This window comes from Coturnix japonica, chromosome 8 (assembly GCF_001577835.2).
Source record: "Coturnix japonica isolate 7356 chromosome 8, Coturnix japonica 2.1, whole genome shotgun sequence".
NCBI lineage: Eukaryota > Metazoa > Chordata > Aves > Galliformes > Phasianidae > Coturnix > Coturnix japonica.
In genome coordinates this window covers 20,517,379-20,529,480 of record NC_029523.1, presented here as the reverse complement: position 1 = coordinate 20,529,480, position 12,102 = coordinate 20,517,379, and the positions used below count along the sequence as shown (strand labels likewise).

The 12,102-nt window shown below is 38.1% G+C and overlaps 1 protein-coding gene across 7 annotated transcripts in view; it reads left to right on the top strand.

The window, feature by feature from the left end:
- Positions 1–12,102, top strand: part of LOC107317605 (BEN domain-containing protein 5-like) — an 801,512-nt gene that overhangs the window by 458,726 nt on the left and 330,684 nt on the right. The window lies entirely within an intron of this gene.

Below are 12,102 nucleotides of genomic sequence, written 5' to 3'. Positions count from 1 at the left end.
TGAGTTGTTTCAGGCTGCTAGAAGGCTGTTGTTCCCATTGGGCATACCAAGAGCCTTAACACAACCCTTGGAATAGTTAGCAGTCCCTGTCTCAGTTAACACTGCACTGTAAAAATAGTCACTCTGACTGGCAAGCAGATAGCTGACCTTATAATGCTCTACACCAGAGCCAGACATTTTGACACTATTCTTGCTTTATTCTGCTCCTGGATCATTGCATGGTAATGGTAATTTTTTAGGGAGAGTTTCATTCCATGTGGAAAAATGTAAGGCTTGATGATAATAAATGGAGACTGCAGCAAATGCTCTCCCTAAATTCAGGTCTTTACTAGTAGAGGGGGATACACAGAGGGAGTTTGGGGTAGGAATGAAGAGAGATTTCTTTTGACATTTTTGGATGTTTCTCATTGGAAATGGTTTTCTAATGTGTCTTAAAATTCTCTTTGTCCATGAAATGGAACAGACATAAGGTAAATAAAATGGAATAAGTATTCAGACCATGCTATTACTGGATGACAATTGATATTTTAAGTGGATTTTAAATATCAATTAGTAATAAATTACAAATAAGTTTTTTATGCTGTGCTTTTTGAAACTATTAGATTTTATTAAATAACATTCAATTAATGAAATATCACTTCTTAGGCAAAACATCTACAATATGTGCCACTCATCCCTTCAAAAGGAATATATCAGTGCCTAAAAGTGAGGTAAATGAAAGGCAGTTTCCAAGGAATAGCATATCCCATAAATTCAGGGTCATTTCATCTCAGGGTTACTACTTCAGCTACTTAATTATGGTATTTGTAAAATTACCTCACTCATTGCATGGCTTGCACCACCTACTCACTTTCTGAAACAGTCACATAGCTCAGGGATTGAGCCTAGCAGACTGATTTGTAACGACTGGCTTTTAAGAGAGTTTTTGTGGACATCATCTTCTGTATGGTCTTCTTGGGTCTAAAAGCAGTTACCAAAATACAACTCAGAAGCTAAGAACCTCTTCTGCTGCTGGCAACTAAACGTCTTGCTCCTTGAATCCTTTTATTGCTTCCCAGTCTTTTCTATATCAGTGCTAAGCCTTTTGTCCCTGCTGAGGCCCACATCCAAATCTTGTCTTTGCTACATCTCAGCAATTATCTCCTGTATCACTTGAAATCCAAACACTCCCCCACATCATCGTTATCATCATCTAACTACACAAGGCCTTCCTGATACAGTTCTCTGAATTTCCTTTTTATTCTTAGAACATACTTCTGAGGGGAACTTACTGCTTGTTCTGCATAATCACACAGGCAGTCTGTCATCGTGGGGTGTTTCTCATAGATGTGAATCAGAGCTTTTTGTCCAGTGCCTGTGAATTGCTGGTAGCTTAACTGGACATAAATGTGGTTGCAAATGTTCTGTCCTACAGAGGTATTTGCAGGATCATCCTCTATGATTGTAATCATTTCTGGACAGGAAGTGGGTTGGCATTTTATAAGGGGATGCAAGTATATGTGTGGCCTATAAAAAAGTCTCTGTAATTAACGTTGCTCTATCAGATGATTACAGGAATTAATAGATTGTGTTACCACGATACAACAGTCTAAGACTGAGTTTAGCATTTATGAGTAAAGAAAAAAAAACTAGGGAGAGCAGTGTCAAACAGTCTAAGATGGGGTAGTTCTTTAAATGGATATAATGCCCAACTGCTCAGAAATACTCCTGAGAACAAAGAGATAACCCTATGGATTCTTTCCCAAATCCTTTCTTCTGCTGATGTCTCAGACTTCTGTCTCTCCTGGTCTCTGTATATGTGTTTGGGAATTATAGGCATAGAGAACCTTTGCCTTTAAATTTCACCAGGTGTTTCCCTGGGAAATTTGTGCAAGCATCACATTGTTTAATCATTTGTCAGCCTAAAAGAAAACCAAACAACCAACAACATACAGGGAAGGACAATGATTGTCCCTTCTGCAATCTGGAAAATAATACTATAAAATATTACATCAGCTGTTGGCAGCTGTAGGCTTGCCTGCCTACTAATTTACAAGCACTCCAGAATCCTTTGTAATCCAGCCATTGCTAATTATATTCATAATGATTTATTTAAGGACTCTGTGCACGTCAGTAAAAAGTCACCCCCCCCCCCCCCCCCCCCCAAAAAAAAAAAAAAAAGCAAAATAAAGATTTGGTGGCTGGAAGTGCATAGAATAGAGAAGAGTAACCCAACAATGGAGCTGAGATGAAGTTTATACACAGTGAATAGCTTAAAAAAAGATATATAAAAATGAGTGAGAGAATAGCTTTATTTTCAGCTCATCATACAAGAGGCAGAGTTCCTGATTTGGCACTAGGCAGTTCCCATCAGATGTTATTAAGAGCAGGGAAACAGGTGTCTGGTGGCCAGCGAGGAAATGAGAAGCCGTGACACCTGAACTGAGATCACAGGCATCTTCCTGACGTTCTGTCTGGAGAAAAAGTCTTAACTGTCTGCTGCCTCTGTTCCTCCTCTGGCTATAGGGACACATGACTCTCAACTGTTAAAAACTTCCATTTATTTATAAGACCTTTTTTCTTTTTTTTTCTTTTTTCCTTTCTTTTTTTTTTTTTTTTTCCTGTAGAGAACTGTAATGATGCACATCAACTTTATCCTGTCCTGAGCAAAATGCTAAGTTAAGAAAAAACGATGAAGGATTGTGTAGTGGAGCGCAACACTTTTCAGTGTTGAGTCTCTAGGTCATTCTGAAGCAGGGATTTGAGCAGCGTCCCTTAGGATTTGCTGTTATACATGCTGAAATGATCAATCAAGGATAAAAAATGGACTGTTCTCATCTCATAGATCATTTCACAGTGAAACACTTAAACTCCTGGCTGCTTTCTGAAAAACAGAGGATCTGCATTAATAAGGTGACCTTATCATAGCCACCCCTCGGGGGAAGGAAGGGAGAAAAAAGGTTGTGGAAAGAAAGTGAGTCCAATTGTTAATCTTTTTTTCTGGGAGACTCGGATTCCTGAATGCAAATTACTTTATATTTAAATTGCATGAAAGCACAAAAGGTTCATGTCTACAATTGACGGTTATTTCGTTAGCTGACTCACAGAGCCGTGCAAATGGTTTCTAGTGTTAACTTTCTTCAGATTTGTTTTCTTTGTTCTTAGCAGATCTTGCAACAGTGATCATTCTGATTAATGTAGTCTACGCTCCGCTCTACTCTTGATTCATGTTTTTTGCAGCAGTCAGCATTCTGGCCTCAGTAAGGTGAGGCTTTGCAAAGTGGCTTTTGTGTTTCTCCAGTAGTGCCCATCTGATGGGCAGTCTTCCAGCTGGAGATGAGAGAAGCATGGAGTCCACTATAATGTTTTTTGCATGGTAGCACCCTCAAACACAGGTTAAAGCAGACTTTAATCAACTGATATAGGACGGTCTCAGATGCCATCCCCTGTGACAGCAGGCAGACCATGCATACTCTCTGTATTACTGAAACATTGGCTCTGTATCACTGTGAGCCTCTCAGGCCAGGTCTGCTGGCTTTGTGCCTCAGTTTGGATAGCATGGTGGTTCACTGGGGCTCAGTACAGCCCCAAGCTGGAGACTCTGTGCTTGGCTTTCAAAAGTTACCATATTAAGTATTTATTTTTTGAGAGAAGGTATATAAGCATAGCTTAAATATAAAGAAAATGGTGGAAAAATAGATTATTTTTGCATCCCAGGTGAGAGTGTTTTTCCTTGTTCTCACTCTTCCGATTCAAAACAATAAATATAAAAGTATTTTCTTAGCTTCTTTCTTGGATATACTCAGTTTTTAGCAGTGGATGTTTAAAGAAGTGAGAGTATTGGGAAACACGATAGTTGATGGATACTTGAAACTTAAGGTGAAGGGAAAAACAGAGTGACTCAAGTTAAATGAAACCAAAGGATATTCATCATTAGTTTTATAAAATACTTTTATTTTGAATTGAAACTGTTTAAACAAATATTTATGGATAGAATTCCATGAAAGTGCTTTTTGTTATAGAATTTTCCCAAAATATGAGTTTGGTGCATAACCGGACACCTCTCCCACCTGCTCCGGAAAAAGAATTCCAATCTGTTCACCCAAGATAATCAAATGAAAGCATACAAATCAGTTGAAAGCATCCAAATGTTCGATATGCAAAATATTAGACAGGGAAGTAGTACATTCCTCTATTTAATGTTTGCTCTAAGTACTTTTTTTTATGCCAAATGCCAGACTTTCTGAACGCTGTGACAGAGAGCTGTTACTTGTGAACAACAGTTTCAATGGTTTTGGTTGAGTTTCAGCTTAATGTATGAATCCCACGTTCTTGCTGTCATGAAATCTCCATTTTACCACTTTTGCAATATTGCTGGCATATGTCTCCAGCTGTCTGTCGCTGACATAGAATTGCTTGTGATTATCTGATGCTGAGCTGTTCTGCTCTGTTTTTGTGTTTTTAATCTCTGTAACAACACCTGAAAGTGCTGTGCAGATCGTGATTATTGGGGCAGAGTACAGTTGTCTTTGAATTTTATTGTCCTACATAGAACACTGCAAATTTTAATGATCTTTACATCCATATTGAATGTGAACTAGGTCTTTTTCTGATCTCATCATTTAACACTGCAGACTGCTGACTTATTGACTATAACATTAGCATTTTTCAGATTGGCAGACAAATTGCCTTGTAGGAGTGTCTCTGTGTGTATTTATATATCATCCAAAGGCTGAAGTATATAGAATATATTTTAACTGCCTAGCTATAATTTGATAAATCATATCAAAATTTTCTAAACTTAAAAAATGGAACTTACATACAAAAACTTGTGTTCCTTTCAAAATCCAGACAAGCCAAAACATGTAATGCAGAGCAAGAAGCAGTGAATTTGCTTCTTGAGAATGTTTCGTCTGGGGAAACATTACCTTGGAGGTATTTAAGGAATTTAAGAGCAAGTCTAATTGTTGGTTACATTTATTGTTTCCCACTTCAGCAATACATTTCTCTAGGATACAGACCCCAACATAAATTACTGCTTCCCTCAAATCAGCTGATTTACAGTTGCTGCCCATGTATGTGTTCTTACAACTGGCAAACGTGAGTTAATCCACAGTAGTTTGCTCTCAGTTTGACTGAGTTAGCTTGCTGTAGCTTGGTTACTTGCTGTGCTTCTACCTTCAGAAGTGATCAAGAAGTAGTAAACTATAATACTGTACAATGACCCTAAGATTAGTAGAAACATATATTTTGTTGGGGAGGGGTTGACCTGGGAATTCATGAAGAAAAAGATGTTTACAACTATGGAGTGGGGGTCTGAAACTCTTCAGCCAGATGAGGAACACAATTGGGAGACATTTGGTAAGAGATGAGAGACAGCACTGTGGTGCATGCCTGGCCTTGCTGGCCGGTTGGTAAGGATATCTCTGTGCTTGAAAAGAGGTTTGCATACATATTTGTGCAGCATTTATCTATCACAGTCTCCAGCCAGCTGACTACTTAAAGCAGTATCTTGAGCTACTGCAACGTGCTATTTCTATTCCATCTCTTGAACAAAATACAGGCTTCTTTTGTTCTGTGCTTTTTGGTGGTGGTGGTGGGTGGTTTTGTTTGGTTGTTTGGTTTTGGTTTTTTTTTGTATCTCTTGTGGGTTTGGATAAAAACTAGGTTTCCTTTCTATTTATGCTCACTAAAAATTGTGGTTATTCTCAGTAGTAACACCTCTGCATGTAATATAATCTGTGTTGTCTCTCCACCTCTCATCTTTTCTATTTTATTACCTCTTGCATGTACTGGTAAATAAAAAGGGAGTGAATTTGGAAGATATAGGCCATTTGGAAGAACTGCTGTGTGTATCATATCGGAGAGTTCAGAAGATTATGGAAATATTTACAGCTCCAAAAGAGTCAATCTGTACACCAGAATTGAATTTAGGAGTGGACATAAGCCCTGTGTATTTTAGCTGTTCTAGAAGGACTGATTTGCAGTATTTTATGGCCTCATAATAGTAAAAAGTAGTTATGATGAATTTAGCGAAGTCTGGATACCGCATTGCTCCACCATTTCTTATTTTCATTGACATTATTTTTTCATCAGTTTGGACTGTGTAGGATGTGCAGACAGTGTACGTTCAAAATATTTGACTGCTGTGTTTTTGCATACAAACCTTATAAAGAAATAGAAATACCAGACTGTGTGTACAGGCATCAAAATTTGATTATATGCAGGATCTAATCTTAATATCACACCATCCTCACTGAAAAGCATTGCAAGAATATTCCAATTCATATTCGGAATGGTGTGTTTCTCTGCAGTCATTCTGCAGAATTCTTATTCCTACCAGGAGAATATCAGTATATTGAACTGAATAAAAATGTGTACATTAAATTGCTTATTCAAATGTCCAGCTTTGATGTTTGTGGAAAATTTAAGCAGGAGGCAATATAACCTGAGTTTTGTTTTATTGATAAGACACTAATGTGAGTTACAAAACGGGAAAGAATAGAACTTGTATAATATGCTGAAAATGTGAAAAAAATGCAGATTTCAGTTATTAGCTTTCATGGTTGTATTTGCATAGAAATATACTAACGGCTGGAAGACATTTCACGCATGAACTTGATAGAGGATCTTTAAACATATTCGTGTTAGAAGAGTGCTTAAAGGGAACCTCAAACTTGAGAATTCTCCTCTTTGTTTAGAAAACAAAAACAACCAGAGTTTACCTACAATATTTTAGTACAAGGTATTTCTTCATGAAACAAGCTCCCTTTGTTATGAGAAACACAGTGGCAGGCTAGGAAGGTGCCTCTTTCTGATCACGCTTTAGAAAAGACTGTGATTCTCCTGAATGTTAAATACAGTAGATGTTGTTCATACTTTTGTGGAAGATATTGGCGAAGCATGAAGTGCCTGGTGGATTCAAACTCTTCTTGTCTTTTTGGATTCCTACAGCATTTTCTACTTTGGGGGAAACAACTTCCTTGCAAATGGGGCAAAGATGATTGCCAATTTCCTTTGTTATGTGATGTTAACTGATGTTAAGCCGTCCTTAGGAACTAGAGGAATTCCTGTCATAGTTAAAGCGTGTTACAAATTTCTGTTACTTTGGTGACAGCAAGCCTTTCCAGTTAATGCTTGTGAGCTGATTTCTTGTTGTTGTTTTGTTTTGTTTTAATTCATGTACTTGTGCAGAGCAGGTGCAATTCCATTCTGAATTAATAGTGATATCTGCTCCTTAGTAGAAGTGAAGAGGTTCCTGGACTGTAGGAAAGATTTGCATAGGAGTGACCAGTTGCATGTTCTGTTTCTAGCAGTTTAACATTCAGTTTGCCAAACATGACAAATTATGTGTCATTAATTTCAATATGGTTATTAATGAGACACAGCAGAGGAAGCTAAAATATTCCAGGGATTATCCTGTTCTGTTATCTCCATTCACTTTCCGCAACAGGGATTTTACATGCTCACATTAGTTGAGGTTCTTCAAAGGAGTTGCTGGCCCATCTCCAACCATGACTTTCATTAGAAGTAGAAAAGTTGATCTGGTCTTCTGAAGTAGTAAGATGTGAGCATTAATTCCTGGAAATACTTTCTAAAAACTCACTTCATACTGAACTATTGCTAGCCCTGGAAAGGATTAGAAAGAGCAACATGAGTATAAATTACAAAGCATGGGGTTATGACAACATGTCACATTAAGCAGTTTTGACTTTGTCCTCACTTATGCAAACCCCATTCCTGATGATGATGATGATGACTGTCAAGAACCTTACCAATAAACCTAGAACTCAGCTCTAAAATCTGTCCTGTCTCCTGCTGAAATCAGACTTTCAAAGGAAAATAAAAGTGTTGTGTATATGGAGGTACCATTCTGGAAAAATGCAGTTGGTAGTAGCTGACTTTGTTTTCTTCTGCACGCATCTCATATTATTTTTGTAAACCTCTAAGTCAGTATTGGCCTATACAGAAAAGGGCTGTGGGATTGTTTTCCCTGCCAGTATGAGATATAAATGCTGGTTAAAGATAGAACAGTGCTGTAGAGATGTGAAAACAAACAAAAAACAAAATGAAGTGGAAATATGAAAAGGGTCATGACTACTGTCTTACTCAGAATCTCTGTCTGATGCATAATATAATCATGGGAAGTGTGGAGTAACTGTAATTTACACTGAAGGTTACATAGAATTGAGACCTTGCCAAATTTAAGTCCCTTTGAATATATATGGTATGGAAGGAATGACATTACTGCAGCACTGCAAAATGTATATAGGTAAAGCTACAGTCATACTAGTAAAATAACTATGAAATGCCAGGGGGAAAAAAAAAAAAAAAAAAAAAAAAAAAAAAAAGTATGGTTTAAATAAAAGAAAACAATATTTCAAATCAAATTTCCAGAGCTCCAGATAGAGTGAAAATATGTGGGCTGAAACTGTCAGTGGATGGTAGTAAGTTCTTGAGGACTGCAACTGCAGCCATGTGCTCAGCACAGCTCTTGAAGATGGTGGCAGCGGTACTGAAAAGACATATTTTAAGGGTGAGTCGATGTCTGAGTTAGCTCAAAGAAAGTGTTGACTTCCCTGCTTTCCTCTCAGGCATGTTTATAGTGTAGAATACAGCATACTGCTGGAATACAGAGGATGGTGTTTGGCAAGCTTTTGAATGGCACATGACAGGGTGGGAGCTGGAAGTCACCATGATTAGAAAGACCCAGTTTCTGGCTCTCACCAAGTGAATAACTGGGTGGGAGCAGGGAGAGATTTTGCCCCATGCCAAGGCAAGATCATGCTAACTGCCAGCACCTCCTTATTCCTGTTGAATTTCTGTGAGCAGATTCAACCTGTAATTTGGAAAAGGAAAATACTGTCTGGCACCCGTTCTTGAAGGGCTGCCAGTCTCATACCTATCCTATAGCCTGCCAGAATGGGAAAGATAAGTATCTTACAGTATCTGCAGTATCAGTATTCATAGCAGCAGTCATTGGAATTTTGTCTTTTCAATGAAGACAGAAATCCAAAGAATATAATTATTTTCTATCTTTATAATTGTAATGATGATCTTTGGATTGGGAAGTTTCAGCAGTTAATGACTGTCTGGCACTTTCTTTGGCCCTTGCTTTCTCCAGCCAGCCAATAACAGCAAGGAAAGCACCTCCTCCAGTGATCCCTTGCTTAAACATTACTTTGTCATGCTACAGAATATACCAGCTACCTCCAGGAAATAAATGTCTCGTGTGAATAGAGCCATAAAGTGTTTTTGAGGTTTCATTTCTTTGAAAGAGTATTCTGTTAGGACATGCGAGTTTAATGTAAAAGAAGATTGAGTAGCATCCTTAGCCCCAAGAAAGGTTAGACCACTCTCAGGAGCTGAGACTAAACAGCCTCGCAGCACTGCTCCTTCTCTTCTGGGGATGGTTTAAGGCCGTAGATTTCAAGAGATGAAATCTTAAGAATTTATCTAGGTAATCTCAGTACGTTCCTCTTGGTATTGGAGCACTTTGGAAATTATGTCTGGACAGAAGCATTTTCCTTGTCTGTCTTGTAGAATTGTTTAGCAACTGGGCTTTATTTGTTCCATTTGAATTTTGTGTAGTCATTATGATGCTGAAAGGAAAATGTTGTCTTGGGAGTTAAACATTGAAAAGCTAAAGCAGGACCAACCTTTGGGAATGCCTGCCTTGCTCTGCCTACCAGTAGATTCTCCTCTTCCAGCTATCCTCTCCAGTTCAAAATACCAAGAAGTTGTATATGGCTTTTTTCATATGGAGACTTGTTTATTTACACCTGGAAATGACTTTATCTTACACTTTGTCATGAGAGAAAATGAGTTATACTGTGGAAGAAATCAACTTGAGTTATTTTCTGGCCACCTGTTAGATCACATTCTTGATCAAAATTTAACCAGATTATGAGTGGATTGAATATGTATACATAGATAAGCTTTCGAGTAGTCTTCAGTTCCTGACTGTTGTTAAGAGTCTTTAAGCTTATGACTTTAAATACTGTTGCTAAAATACAGCAAATTGTCTGAATAATTGTGAACACATCTCTCAGGGTGCATTTGAGCTTTAAGGTAATTGTTTAAGAAACTTATTCCTTGGAAAAGGAATAAATTCAGAAGAAAACAATAAAATTTTCTAAACCACATATCTAAATAAGGATTCCTACAGCAGTCTGGCATATAATTATTGCTGGGTAGGCAGGTAGTAGTGAAGCCCCTTCATCTGAAGGATAAAAGAAGATTGGAATTTCTTCATCAGTGGATTTAAAGTCAATATGGCGTCCCTCAAGGTTTTGGTATAAAAGGTAGAAGTAATGTGACTGATGAGCCTAATTTTAATGTTTTGCTGTGGAAGAGATTTAGCACCTGCGTAACTATTATTGGTACCATTAGCTTTTCATTTTGTATTTTTATGTGAGAACACATCAAAACAGCAGGCATCAGCTTTTTCCTTAGCACTCTTCTTTTACTTTTCAAGAAAAACAGCAGCAGAAAAATATAGGTTATGTTCCAGGAAACAGCCACTCACAAGTCCCAGAAGGGCTGGGGATGTGCTTTGTGGTTTTCCTGACTCTTGGAGTGACACTTTCACTTTTTAAAGCTGAGGCTTCATTTGTATTTTGAAAATATGACAATCTCCTTCTCAGCAGGGTTGCATTGTTTCTAAAAGGCTGAAATTGCTACAGGATCTAAATCTGGTGAGGATCCAGTTATTCCCTTAACAATGCATTTTAAAACACACACCCATAAAACAGCTTGACATCTGTAAACTTGAGGCCATATTCTCTGGCTAGACAACTCTCAACCAACTGGCGTGAATGGGGAAGGCGTGAAGGAGAAAGGAGAGCTGATGTTGTGCATTCTGTGCTTAAACCAATCTCTTCCTCTGCTTCACAGCTAACCGATGCAGATTATTTATAGATTTCAGAGCCAAAAATTAACGCAGTTCCTTGCAGGCAGAAGAGAAATGTATGGGGTCATTATTAATTCTTTAGCATTATAATGCCTTCTGGCTCAATGTGTGTGCTGGGAACCAAGTGTAAGCACACATTTATCATTGCAACCCTTAATCTGTTCCCAAAAAATATCCTTTGGTGAGGAACTGTAGAACAGCTTTTCTAAAGGATTTGAGACATTTTCTTTACCACGGACACAAAGATCTTTACAGACTTTGCTGTAACTGAACCTTCAGGTGTAAAATGTTGCAAATGCTAATTTAGAATGTTCTGTTTTTTAAAGAAGAAAACAAAAAAACACACTGTGATGCAAGCTGCCTTTACATAAATGCTTTGTTTTCTTTCACTGGGGCAAATTAGCCAGGCTGATGAGAACCTTCCTTCTTCAAGGTCTATCCTTACTTCTGCATCCTTAGCTTCTCTTAGTTCTCCTATTGTTTTTCATGTCTCCATTTTTGTTTTCCTTTCCCTTGGCAGCAGTCTTAAATGGTGCAAATACATTTCAGCTCCAGAGGAAATAGAGTACGAGTAAGATTCGGCGTACCGAATCCCTCACTGGCCACTGAACTTAGTGGGACAAAATAGTCCTTCATGCAATTTTAACAGTGGAGTAATTCTGGCCATCAGCCCATCCTGACATCTCTTTGCAGCTCCCTCTGCCTCCATCATAACATGAGGTGGAGGAGACAGAATCAGCAAAGCAGCTGCTATTGTTTGATCAGCAACACAATCGTTGCTGGAATTTCATTTCCCTTGCAGCCTCGCTTCTAGAGTACATTTGTCATCCATACTTTGTAGCAGACTTATATTTGCCTGTAATTACATACCAGTCTGGCAATACTTTATTGTTAACATAAAGCACTGGTGTTTAAATCCCCAATCTTAGGCTGAAGTATTTGCAAAACTCTGTAATTGCTAAAATAATAAAGCTGCCATTATTGTATGGGAAGTTTACAGCCTGTTACTGAAATACTTGTATCAGCTTAACTATACCTGTATGCATTCCTTATGTTCTCATGGCTTAAGAGACAGACTTCTGAGTTTCTGATGCTCTCACAGAATGGCTGAGGTGGGAAGGGACCTTGTGGATCCCTTTGAGCTCAGCGTGTTCTGTTATTCTATGACTCTGTGACTTCTAGTAGCACAAGGCCATGCTCAGACATGTTAT